This window comes from Schistocerca serialis, chromosome 6 (assembly GCF_023864345.2).
Source record: "Schistocerca serialis cubense isolate TAMUIC-IGC-003099 chromosome 6, iqSchSeri2.2, whole genome shotgun sequence".
Taxonomy (NCBI): domain Eukaryota; kingdom Metazoa; phylum Arthropoda; class Insecta; order Orthoptera; family Acrididae; genus Schistocerca; species Schistocerca serialis.
This window is the reverse complement of record NC_064643.1, coordinates 324,719,152-324,733,629: the sequence shown is the minus strand read 5'-3', so window position 1 is coordinate 324,733,629 and position 14,478 is coordinate 324,719,152.

Here is a 14,478-nt window from a genome sequence, read left to right as displayed (position 1 = left end):
AGTATCTGATTTTGTAACCTCAGTCTGATCATGATATAATCTAACTGGAATTTTCCCATACCTGCAGGCCATTTGCAAGTACAGGATTCGCTATCTGAGAGGATCCCCATTTTGAAACAGTTATCGTAGGGCAATGAAACATTGCGGAAACGTTAGCAAGTACATACGGAAGACAAATGACTAGTAAAACGTTGAAAGAAACGGATTTTAATTTCCGCATGAGAGGGTAACGTTTGTTAATTATGTACAATGTTTAAATTCCAGGCTGCAAACGTCGCTCAGTGTGGGGGACACCTGAATCCGCGACAGTCTTGAACCGTACTAGACATACCATTCCACAATTATTCACAGCAATTTTCAATATCTGGACGGCGGAATGTTCAGCTGTCGTCAGACAGTTCGTGCAGGGTTTGAAGGTCGCATATTGCGCCCAACGTCTCTAGCCGTGGCAACAGTAACTTCTTCAACAAGTTGTCGTTGGGCTGTTACAGGAGCAATTCTCAAACTGCCAGTTAATTCGCAATGTGACTCATGTTCTTCAATCCTTGTGGGGAAAGAGTACATCTCCGTATTCCTTTAATGCGGCGATACTCATGAAGATCAACATCACTATTGCTGTTGTTTTGATAAAACAGATCTAAAGCCCTTCTCACCTTGTCAATACCGATGTTGACTGTCTGCAACTGTAATGCACTCTGATTCTTTTGTTTCAACCCTACATCACTGTACCAGTATCGGCCCCTAACTGCAGGTCGTGGTATCAACATTACTAACAACGCGAATCCTGCAGAGCAGTCTGAACATCAATTGTATAAAATTGGGTACCCATACGGTAAATAATTTCCTATCAACATTGGCCCAAGTAGCGAAAGTTTAATTATAACTACCCTGTATACAGGTTACTTCTCCTCTTGAGATTTCTGAACAGTGTATTTGCTATTACTAACTAAAATTGATTGCAGAACTCAATTAGTCTTTCTCTTCTCTCATTCCTGCTACCATGCCCACATTCTCCATTAACTTTTTTCGTGTCCCTTCCCCTACAACCGCAACGTCCCCCATGATTATTAGATTTTCATCTCCCTTTATATTCTGAATTACTCGTTCAATATCCTCTAATACTTTCTCTATGTCTTCATCTTGCGCTTGTTATATCGGCATGTATACATAGATTATTCTTGTCGGCGTCTGTTTGCTGTCGAATCTGATGTGAGCAATCCTGTCACTGAACTCACTCTTTGCTCTGCCTTTCTATTCACAACGAATCCTATTTCCATAATACCATTTTCTACTATTGTTGATATTTTCCATGATATAGCTTTAATAATAGATAGGCTGATTCACGAGGGAGCTTTCTGTACATAATTTATAAATTTATAAAGCAAACTGCCTGAAGTATGATGGATTAAAGTCCCCTGACACTGTGAAAACGATGTCGTGGCTACTCTTGAATGACCGAACTCCTTGGTATCATCGAAACGCATTGTAAATTCCGCGTTTAAGAAATCGTTCGCGCTGGGGGCTCATACAAACAGAGTCCCGAATGGAGGACATCGTAGTAAGCACCCCTGGTGTAGAAAAGCAACTGAAAGACTTGAAAACAACGGACCACAGACGATGAGCAACAGGAAGATTCCGTACTTCTAGACGTCCGAAAAGCGTTTGACGCGGTGCCCCACTGCCATTTGTTAACGGAAGTACGAGCATGTGGAATAGGTTTCCAGATATGTTAGTGCATCGAACAGGTCTTAAGTAATAAATGGTTCAAATGGCTCTGAGCACTACGGGACTTAGCTTCTGAGGTTACAGTCCCCTAGAACTTAGAGCTACTTAAACCTAACGTAAGGACATCACACACATCCATACCCGAGGCAGGATTCGAGCCTGCGACGGTAGCGGTCCCGCGGTTCCAGACTGCAACGCCTAGAACCGCTCGGCCACTCCGGCCAGTACTTTATCCTTGACAGCGAGTGTTGATAAGAGACTAGGGTATCATCAGGAGTACCCCAGGGAAGTGTGATAGGATCGCTATCATTCTCTGTGCCATCATAAATGATCAGGCGGACAGGGGAGCAGCAGTCTGCGGGTGTTTGGGGATGATGGTGTAGTGGACGGGAAAGTGTCGTCGTTGAGTGGCTGTAGAAGGTTACAAGATGGCTTAGACAAAATTTCTATTTGGTGCGACTAATGTCAGCTTATTCTTAATGTGGAAAAATGTAGGGTAATGCAGATGAATACGGAAAACAATGTAGTAATATTCGAATACAGCGCTAGTAGTGTGCAGTTAGACACAGTCACATGGGTTAAGTATCTAGGCGTAACGTAGCAACGCGCCACCAATTTCTCTCCTGTGCCAACCTAATCATATCAGAGTAGCATTTGCAACCTACGTCCTCAATTATTTGCAGAATGAATTTCTTTATTTCCTCTATAACTTTCTCTAGAGCCCTGATGTCTTAACAACTGTCCTACCAACCTGTCCCTATTGCTTGTCAGTGTTTTCCATATACACTCCTGGAAATTGAAATAAGAACACCGTGAATTCAGTGTCCCAGGAAGGGGAACCTTTATTGACACATTCCTGGGGTCAGATACATCACATGATCACACTGACAGAACCACAGGCACATAGACACAGGCAACAGAGCATGCACAATGTCGGCACTAGTACAGTGTATATCCACCTTTCGCAGCAATGCAGGCTGCTATTCTCCCATGGAGACGATCGTAGAGATGCTGGATGTAGTCCTGTGGAACGGCTTGCCATGCCATTTCCACCTGGCGCCTCAGTTGGACGAGCGTTCGTGCTGGACGTGCAGACCGCGTGAGACGACGCTTCATCCAGTCCCAAACATGCTCAATGGGGGACAGATCCGGAGATCTTGCTGGCCAGGGTAGTTGACTTACACCTTCTAGAGCACGTTGGGTGGCACGGGATACATGCGGACGTGCATTGTCCTGTTGGAACAGCAAGTTCCCTTGCCGGTCTAGGAATGGTAGAACGATGGGTTCGATGACGGTTTGGATGTACCGTGCACTATTCAGTGTCCCCTCGACGATCACCAGTGGTGTACGGCCAGTGTAGGAGATCGCTCCCCACACCATGATGCCGGGTGTTGGCCCTGTGTGCCTCGGTCGTATGCAGTCCTGATTGTGGCGCTCACCTGCACGGCGCCAAACACGCATACGACCATCATTGGCACCAAGGCAGAAGCGACTCTCATCGCTGAAGACGACACGTCTCCATTCGTCCCTCCATTCACGCCTGTCGCGACACCACTGGAGGCGGGCTGCACGATGTTGGGGCGTGAGCGGAAGACGGCCTAACGGTGTGCGGGACCGTAGCCCAGCTTCATGGAGACGGTTGCGAATGGTCCTCGCTGATACCCCAGGAGCAACAGTGTCCCTAATTTGCTGGGCACAAATGCTGCGCAGCTAGCGCCATTCGACGGCCAACACCGCGGTTCCTGGTGTGTCCGCTGTGCCGTGCGTGTGATCATTGCTTGTACAGCCCTCTCGCAGTGTCCGGAGCAAGTATGGTGGGTCTGACACACCGGTGTCAATGTGTTCTTTTTTCCATTTCCAGGAGTGTATTTCTTTCCTTCCCGTTATCCTGGGAAACCTCCTGATTCCTGACCTTAACGGTCCACCTAATTTGCAACATTATTCTGTAATGTTGTTGTTGTGGTCTTCAGTCCTGAGACTGGTTTGATGCAGCTCTCCATGCTACTCTATCCTGTGCAAGCTGCTTCATCTCCCAGTACCTACTGCAACCTACATCCTTCTGAATCTGCTTAATGTATTCATCTCTTGGTCTCCCTCTACGATTTTTACCCTCCACGCTGCCCTCCAATACTAAATTGGTGATCCCTTGATGCCTCAGAACATGTCCTACCAACCGATCCCTTCTTCTCGTCAAGTTGTGCCACAAACTTCTCTTCTCCCCAATCCTATTGAATACTTCCTCATTAGTTACGTGATCTACCCATCTAATCTTCAGCATTCTTCTGTAGCACCACATTTCGAAAGCTTCTATTCTCTTCTTGTCCAAACTATTTATCGTCCATGTTTCACTTCCATACATGGCTACACTCCATACAAATACTTTCAGAAATGACTTCCTGACACTTAAATCAATACTGGATGTTAACAAATTTCTCTTCTTCAGAAACGCTTTCCTTGCCATTGCCAGTCTACATTTTATATCCTCTCTACTTCGACCATCATCAGTTATTTTGCTCCCCAAATAGCAAAACTCCTTTACTACTTTAAGTGTCTCATTTCCTAATCTAATTCCCTCAGCATCACCCGACTTAATTCGACTACATTCCATTATCCTTGTTTTGCTTTTGTTGATGTTCATCTTATATCCTCCTTTCAAGACACTGTCCATTCCCTCAAATGCATCGATTATTTTCTCTTCCGGTTTTCCCACAGTCCATGTTTCACTACCATACAATGTTGTGCCATAAACGTACATTCTCAGAAATTTCTGGCCTATGTTTGATACTAGTAGGCTTCTCTTGGCCAGGAATGCCCTTTTTGTCATTGCTAGTCTGCTTTTGATGTCCCCCTTGCTCTGTCCGTCATTAGTTATTTTACTGCCTAGGTAGCACAATTCCTTAACTCCACCTACTTTTTTCCGTCTATTAGTTGCAGTAGTCCGTTTGTTAACCACGGTTTCTTTGCAGTTGCCTTCTTTGTACCTATGTTTGTCTTTCCAACTTTTGTGATTGCCCTTTTTAGAGAGGTCCATTTCTCATCAACTGATCTGCCTAGTGAGCTATTCCTCATCACAATATTTACAGACTTAGACAATGTGAAGCGTATCTCTTCATTCCTTAGTATTTCCGTAAACCGTTCCTTCGCGTATTGGTTTTCCTGACCAGTCTCTTAAAATTCAGCCTACTCTTGATCGCTATTACATTGTGGTAATGGGAAGAATTTTAGGAAAGTTTTTGACATCTATAGAGGAGAATGCATATAGAACACTAGTACGACTCATTCTTGAGTGTATGGAATCCCTACCAAGTTGATTAAAGGTAGGCAACGAAGCAATTCAGTAGCAGGCTGCTAGCTTTATTACTGGTATGTTAATTCAACACGCAGGGACCTCAAATGGGAATCCTTGGAGCGAAGGCGACATTCTTCTCGAGAAACATCGTTGAGAAAATTTAATGAACCACATTTGGAGCTGGCAGGAGAACGGTTCTACTGCTCCAACGTACATTTCGCATTAGGACCATGAAAATAAGGTAAGAGAAATTTGTAGTCGTACTCGTACAATCGGGTTTTTCTTTTTTTTGCTCTGTCTGTTCGCGAGTGAAACAAAAAAGGAAAATACTTGTAGTGTTACAAAGTATCCGCCGCCAAACACCATACGGCGGCTTGTAGGTTATATACGTACACTGCACAGCACGCTTAATGGGTCACTTTTTCGAAACATCGTAACTGTCTCCCATTGCGACCAATAAGTTTGAAGTTTGACTCAAAAGTGCCTACAGTCATCCTCCGTAACGGTACAAAAGCATGGTGCCCTGCTTCGTCACCCTAGGTTTCGAGACGCTTCAAACAGCAAGGTGAAAAAAGTCCAGAGCTGAGAAGCTCATGTGAGGTTTAAAGTGAATTTATGATTTCACATTGACACCAAAATTCATCACAATTCTGCCGAACGCCACCGTTGACGTCTCACACAACGGTAGAGTCGTCACATCCCTCTTATCCCCGTCTCAGCACTTTTCTAACGCCAATATGATATAGGTGACACAAACGCGACGGAAAGCGTTGAAATCACGCAGGTTTCTTACGGGTGACCGGGGGAAACATTTCAGACACGCCGCCGCTCAGTATCGACATCATGAGGTGGCTTAAAGGGCGCCAACGAAACCATCCCTATCCTCGGGGAGTTGATTCCCGTACATCTCCCGGTCTAAACGATAGTTCACAGTGCGATGAGCAACAAGAAGACGTTCTTGACAATCTCGACTCTACTGACAACCCTCCCCTCACTCCCTCTCCCAGGGGATTCAGCCCTTCTCTAAAGACATCGTAATCCCTAAACCCCATTTAGCGTTTAGCGTTCGCTCTGGTGTACAGCGTGGAACCACTAGGGACCGTTCGAAGACATTCAACGCAGTTTGAACGTTATCACCGAATAAAAATCTTCGACAGTGGCGGCCGAAGATTTTCAGTATAACGAGTCCTCCTCTTTCTGTCAACAGCATTGTAAAAGAGGGCGGGAGGATTGCACAGAGTTTCAGGGCACTCTCCTGACGACGGTTCTCCAGTTGCCTTGCAATTGAAACCTGACAGTCAAGGGAAGGCAGGATTTGGTTACGACTGTGGACGGGGTCGTAATCAGTTACTATTGGTTGCCTTTTACACTTATACACCATTTATTTTAAACCAGTAATTCCAGACTCAACAATAAACAAAAATACCACACGTCATCAATGAAGGAATAAACAACTGTCTAAATAATAGTGTTTTCAGTGAGTTACAATTTAGAAAATCACCATTTAATACAGAAACAGCAGATAATGTTTTAAAAGCAAGCCACTGCGATCTGGGCAGAAGCCCTTACACGCCAGGAATGGCCATAAATTAAGAATTGTTTAAAACTCGCTGCAACTTACAAATTACAGGTATTGAAATATTAAAGGCAAGTCGACACAGACACAGCACAAGGCAGCAGACGCCAGGAATGGCAGTAAATAAGGTTTCAAAGGCTTACTGCCTAAATAAAAATACCAAATTAGAATTTTAAGGCAAGTGACCACAATCACATCTGCAGGCCTTAAACGCCAAGAATGGCAATAAATTAAGAATTGCTTAAAATTTCGCTGCAATTTACAACTTACAGGTATTAAAATATTAAAGGTAAGTCGCCACAGACACAGCAGAAGGCGTGAGCTGAAGGAGCGTTACACTGACCTACTGGCCACCAGACCTCCTTTTAGAACACACATGTATTACAAGTTCCAAGGGGCCACAGAAGGTGTTCCAGGAATCGACCTCTGAGAAGATCCGGGAACAAACACTTTCGCGAGCGATGAGATAGGCAGCCAAGAGTTGCATTCATTTCACAAGATGGTAACTCAGACCAGTGGCAGTCTAACGAATGACTAATGATAATCTTGCTGAAGCTACCTGACGTTCGATAAACCAAATGGAACGATGGAACACGCCAAAGCCGGAACCGGTGGTCTGCACTGCGTCCGCAGAATACGCACAGCAGCGGCAAGGCGAGGAAACGTACACTGCCGTTACATACACTAACCCCCAAGGCATGTAACTGGGGCGTTAGCGGTGACCAGGCAAGAAAATTTACCACTGGTTGAACTTAACAAATTGTAACAAGTTGAACGCAGTAAATAGTAATAAGAAGTCGAAGAAAGCTAAACAGATCCCCCTTTCCCAAGCACTCCACACGCTGCTCTTCGCCCCAGCAATACGAACCCAAGTCACTGGAGAATCGCGACAATGGCACTGGTGGAGGTTTCTCTACTTGGATTGAAATGCACTCATCTTAAAGCTTGCTGGATCCGGTTTACGACGAGGTCGTACACTCTCGTGACCACAGCCAATCCATCCGACAGTCCATATGTCCCGCCAGTGGTCCAGGCATGTTCTGGCACTGGGTCCCTCTGAGTCCCCAACCGAACTGGCACGCTCACACGACCCGGAAAAACAACGACGTCGCCCCAAAGATTGGGCAACAGTTACTACACACCGCTAACCGCCGCTGCTGCCACCAGCGGACAGGACACGATTGCTAAACCGAGTGGCGCCAGTCAACACGAGTAGAAGACCAACAACCGCAAACAATACCAACTGAACGATACCGTCTGGCCTTCAAGAGAGGGCGGAAACCTACAAACAGCACCAGCGCGAGCCGCAACACAGCTCAGCAATGTTTCCCACAGGCACTGAAATGCCGTATTTATCCACCGATACCAGGGAGCGACTTTCCCTTAAAATGTCCTCCCCAGTGGGGGAATAAGGTAATGTGTGTACGAGTAGAGGCTGTGTCGCAGGAACGACGACATTGGGAGTTTGGGTCTGGTCTTGAGATGTGCACGGACAGCCAAAGCTGTTAAGGCAGCCCCCAGCGTAAAGCGGAAAATCCGGTTTCGAGTCCCAGTCCAGCACAAATGTTCGCTGTTGTCGTTCCCTTATACATCTGATGGTCGTTCGTATTCGCAAATGCGAATACATTTCATGTATCCAACGATGTTGCTTGACAACTGTTCTGTACCAGTGTGGATGAACATCCGACCAGTAACGACAGTTGTACCTGTTTAATTCACAAGATTTGTAAATGTGGCTTCATCTGAGGACATTGCTGATCTAACCACCTCTTGATGATGCACGGCCTAGCGGCAAAATGAAAGAGCTTCTTAGAACTTCCGAAGTGTTAGTTCTCGGGCCAGCGTATTATGGTAAGCTTGAAATCTCCGCGCTGTTAGGATTCTGAGAACCATTGATTTCGACAATCCTAGTTCCGTTTGAATTTATCGTGGGCTAATATTAGAATTTAGCTGGATCATTGCAAGAATGGCTAAGAAGCGATTATATTTTTCCCACATTCATGACGACGATGTACACGGTGTAACCGCCCATAACGGGCTCTGTCAGTGAGACTGCAAATAGTGATGTTATTTTTGTGTCGTCTGTTGGGAAAACGCCTAGCATAAAGTGCGGCCGCGTGGGCGTAAATATCCTGGCAATGTCCTAAAATCGTAATCATGTCTGTTGTAACTGACAACTTGAAAGTTTTTACAACACAACTTTTATTTACGTGAGTCTACATGGAAATGACTGAATAAGAACGAAAAGTCACAATTACAAAGCCAGTAAGAATTTCCTACTAGAGGAAACAAAAAAGAACTTCTAAGTTTCCCACAAGCGTCCGAGGTAACACACATACACTTAATTCCATGTCCTATTCCGATGGCGAAGACGTAGTCTTCCGTGGAGACGTCCTTGAGGTCGGTATTCGGCGTGAACTGACGTCTGGTGCTGGTTCTAACCTTTAAATAGGATTGGCCAGCCAATCAGATGTTGGTGTAGTAATAGTTCCTGCAGGACATCTCGAACTCCCTCTGCAGGAAGCAGTAAGCGGAATGTCTGTTTCCAAAACAGCCGATGTTTATCTTTGCTTACGCCTTGGGCATAGACGTCCTCGCTCCTGTGTGGTGTTACATGTGTTGCCGGCCCGCAGGGGCTACCTTGGCGACGGCGTAACAATGTCCACGACTTCGTTTGGAGTGGACACGGCCATTCTGCAGTGTGATACAAGCAAATAAAGCAGTTTTGATGAACTGATCACTCGCATTAGTACTGAAACAAGAACAATGTTCGAACACACGGACCTGGGCGACACCTCTCTCTCTGCACTGCGGCTCCACCGACCGCTGTGCCAGCTTAGCTGTGCAAGAACACCAGAATAGACTCTGTGACTATCTACTCCAATACTACTACTTAGTTCATATGATTTAAATTTACTAAATAAACCAGACCAGTGTGATCATAAACTGGGTTATCATATATTGCCGGTACCTTATTCACTTTCATTGCCTTTTCGAACTGAGCATGGCCTACAACAACTTGTTTTCTTTGTTCAGGAAACATCACTTCATACGTAAAAGTTGCCGCTCTTTTCAAATATTAAATCAAATATCAGAATACCCTTTTAAAAAATTACCTTGAAAATGACGTTCAGGGCCACGGTATTAATAGAAATGCGTGACCCAATGCGTTAACTTTTATCTAAAGCATTTTTCTGCGTCTCATCTCTATCCCCATTTATTCTCCATGGTGGATTAATACGTTCAACTTGTATAAGTAGCGTGTAACAAGCCAAGCTGAAGCAGATTTGACTTCTGCAACCAGTCGAGAAGAGTACCTAGCGAGATGGTACAGAAATGAACTCGTATTCGGCAGGACGGCGGTTCAAACTCCAGTCCGGCTACGCAGATTTAAGGTTTCCGTGATTTCCCTAAATCTGTTACGACAAATTTCGGGATGATTTCGTTGGAAGTGCACGCTCGCTTTCCTCTGTCATCCTTCCCCATTCGAAGTTTGGTCATCCTCTCTAACGACCTCGTCGTCGATGGGATGCTTAAGCCTAATCATCGCTACTTTCCTCTTTCTCATTTCTCACTAAGCTCAGCACAAAATAGGTCATCAGCATTCGAACTCGATGTCGGTTTGGGAAAGAATGACAAAGAAAACTGGCCCTGAGCTTTCAAAGAATCAATCCCACATTTACCTTAAGCAACTCAGAGATAGCACTCAAATCCTAAACTAGGATGATGAGATGGGAATTATCTTTTACACTTTCAAAGTGCTCGCTCTAGCGCTCGGTGAGGGATAGGATTCGTGTCACAATACAACGAGAAAATCTAGACGTGCTACAAAAATATAGAAATATGACAGGGACACATTGTAGCAATTCTACTGCAGCTGCACTCGTTAAGTGAATGGCCAAATGATATTTACAATTTTGGGCAAGGACTGGTGTTTGAACAAATGTGCAGTAAATCGTCTTCGAAAATCTCGATGAGAGAAGAGGGGCGTCAAATAAGGTCGTTAGAAATAGAGATACCAGGATTCCCGACGGCACGGTGCCAGTGGTACAGCAAAAGGTTCGTCTGCTGCTTGCGGCACTACTTGGTAGCTTCTTGCCAACTGTGTTTCTTGCTTGCACCTGACCTACGCAAGGCTACAGTTGGGGCTAGTTCCTTCAGATGATTCGTGCTTGAAATGGTTTTTTGAGCCAGGTGGCTTGAGAGCCGCTCAACTGACAAATTTGAAAGGCGAAGCTGCAAAGGCACCTCGTCGAAAGATCAGTTGGGTAGTTACTCTCAGACCGTGTTGATCGGCGCCACTATGCTAACATTTGAACAGTTTTTGAGTGGGGTGAGCCCGCCTCGTCATTACCTTAGCTTCTGCGTACTCCATCCTCTGAATTCCTGTGAGGCCCTTGATGAATTACCCTTTGTGGTCATCTGTGGTAGAGCAATATGTGTTTTGTGTAGAACTTGTGTGTGTGTGTGTGTGTGTGTTTGTGTGTGTGTGTGTAACTATTAATTCACCCAAAATACCCACGGTAGCTGAAAAGTTGTTTATGTTGTTGTACACTAAAGTGTGTGACAGTTTGTACGCTATTTAAAATCTACGAGTACACTTGCTTGACAGAGTGTCACTGGAACAGAGATGTGGCAACACATTACACATTACATTTGTTAATAATTATGATGCAAACCTTACTTAGCTTCCTGTATCAGTTTGATGCGTGGTATTGGTGTCCCATGAGTAATACCATGAAATCTATATCACTTTGCTATCATTTGGCAGTCTATGATATTTTCACTGTGACTGACTGTAATTACGCAGAGAATCATTTGCCAATATCTATTGCTCCATAAATACCGAGTGCTAAGACGTAACGTAGTCTTCAGGATGGGACTCGTGGAACTGTGCTCTGTGGCATAATTGCAGGAACTTTTAGAACTGTCGATTATGACTGCCTAAACGATATTCGCGTTCGAGATTTCCCGGCAAGCTTCAGTGTTCGATACACTATCGATCCTATTCGAACATTCACGTGGCATTTGATACATGTGGTGCAAGTGCAAGGGATACGCGAGAAACTACGAGCTAGCCACAACAGCAAGCTGTGCCTCTGCTTAAAATTTGACAATTCCGTGAAACTCAGAAGGAAAAAAAAAACATTAATTCTTATAACTGCATAAACTCATGTTATATTTGAATAAATTTGCAGTAAGAGTTCTCGTGCAGTACTGGTATGTATGCACATGTAAACACCTAAGCTGGTTTTTAAGTAAAGGCAACAGGCAAAGGCGAAAGTGTAGTTGCCATGTAGCCGACGTTCGCTAATGAGTTCGACAAGTCCTCCGACACTGAAGCATCACGGAGTTGCATATATAGAAGGCGTTTCTTCCCCGGACTGCGTCCATCACAACAAGGACGACAAACGGCAAGACAAGTGCCACCGGAAGTCCTCTGTGCCAGGGAACTGCTTCCTCCGCTGCGTCACGTGTGCGGAACTGGATCGGCACGAATTCCTCCGCACCCCAGCTATATAGGGCGGCGCGTGCCAACACGTCGGCACTCGTCGCCTCGGTTCACTTCGTTACCGTCGCTCGCCTACGCCACTAGCCCATCGCAATGTCCGGACGTAGAAAAGGAGGAAGAGGCAAGGCAGTCGGGAGCTAGGGTTGCGGCAACAAGAAGAAGAGGAAGCCCATGGCACAATTACAGTGCTTTAAGTGTCAGAAGATGGGAAACATCACCAGGACATGCGACGGCGCTGTAGCGTGTGTGAAGTGCGGGAAACGGCGTGTGTGAATTGCAGCGGCGCGCACTCCGCAAATTCACGCAGCTGCGGCCACCTGAAGTCATGTAAGCGGCAGAAAGGGGTCACCAACCACACATGAAGAGGTAACCCAAGAAAATTTGGACATCCAGCCCCGCTATTCAAGCAGGGGAAGCGGGCCGCGCCACAGCAAAGACAACGACAACGTGTTCCGCGAAACGTTGCGGAAAGCCAGTGATGACGCCATTGCTGCACTCAAATCAGCCATGGCGGGGGAGAGGGCGGAACTGGACGAGATGCGTCTCGAATGACACAACTGAAGGTAGCCCTGTACCTCGCATCTCGCACGACACCTGAAGAGGCGTCGACCCCTGCCAGTATGAAGGTAGACACGGAAACTCAAACGACCGTCTCCCTGGCAGACGCCGAAACGCAGTCTGCTAGGGAGGTGGTCATCATGGAGTCCGGGACACCCGCTAACTGCAAGAAGACGGCCCCCTTGGAAACAGATACGCAGACGGCGGAAGAGACGCCATTGGACACCGAGGGAGGAGAAGACTAGCCAATAGGGTGCCTGCCCCTCCCCAACAAGAATTGTGAGAAGGAGGTACTCACTAAGATTGCAGACTCCCTTCGAAATTTCAGCTATCCACACCATGGAAATCCGTACCCCTTCACGGAAACTGATATCCCTCTCCTCCCACACAAACCCTATTCATTCCACTGGGGTTGTGAAACCCTAAACCAGAAGATCAAAGGGAGGGAACTCGTCCGGCGTGCGGATCTGGAGCTAATAAACTGCTACCCGATCTTCATCGACGCGGACTGGAGGTACATGATGGGAGAAGCCGTCCTGTACATCAAACAGAACTTGCCACCAGTGGATCACTCCCGTCTATCCAAAATAGAGTTTTGGCAGCCAGCAAAGAAGAAGAAGAAGAATAATAAGAACCCACCAGAGACATCCGGCAGTTAATTCTTTGTCCCAGATAACCTAGAGGCCCAACCAGAACCAGAGGAAAAACAACCCAACCAGTCAGGAATAGAGGAGGAACAGCTTCTCACAGCTTACACTCCTACGACTCGGACCAGGGATAAAGCCCGTCAATTTAGCGTTAGCGTCACGTCGGCAGTCTAGGCCAATTCATCCGTCGGTTCTTCAGTCCATCAGCCAGAGCCCTGTCGAAAGCTACCGCAGTAGGATCTACGACTTTCCGGCGATATCCTGAGACGTGCCTGTCCTCCAACTACGCCGAACGCTCAACCTCCGTAGTTAGGGATTATCAGTGGAACGCTCAACCTCCGTAGTTAGGGATTATCAGTGGAATAATATTCACGTCTCACGACGTTTATTCTCTGTGTTTTCCAGGTGTATGCCTCTTTGTGTCTGAGAAGTTGCATTATATTTTACTGAGAAGAGCTTTTCTTTTGTTATTTGATCTCTCTACTGTGGTCGTAATAAACCCTTGTTCTTGTTTACCTGCGTTTTACTAGTGTCAATCAAGCATCTCCCTGTGGGAGATTTAGCAGTAGTTCTCGAAAAACTTACGTGACTGAGCCCAGTTCAATATATTATTTGTTTGTGAGAGACCAGTGAGTTACCAAGTGGGTTGCAAAATAGAATTTCTAAAATACCATTATAACAGCACGTAAAAGCGTTACAGGTCAGTTTGAAAAGAAGATGACAACATTCAGATGAAACAAAGAAGAAAGAACCGAAAATGACAGCTAAGAACGTTGAAACCGGATATCTTGAATAAAAAAATATTTTGTGCGATCTTGGCTTTTGAATGGTTTTTTGCAATGAGAAAATGTCCTCGCAGCATCGAATATTCTGTTCAAATGGTTCAAATGGCTCTAAGCACTATGGGACTTACTATCTGAGATCATCAGTTCCCTGGACTTAGAACTACTTAAACCTAACTAACCTAAAGACATCACTCACATCCATGCCCGAGGCAGGATTCGAACCTGCGACCGTAGCAGCAGCGTTGTTCCGGACTGAAGCGCCTAGAGCCGCTCGGCCGCAGCATCCGGCGAATATTCTGCCTGTTGATGGTAGGGTGTCCTTCTCTGCTAATACTAGGTGGAAGCAAATTACTCCTTAGTGTTCCCTTTGTTGGATGGAGGCACTA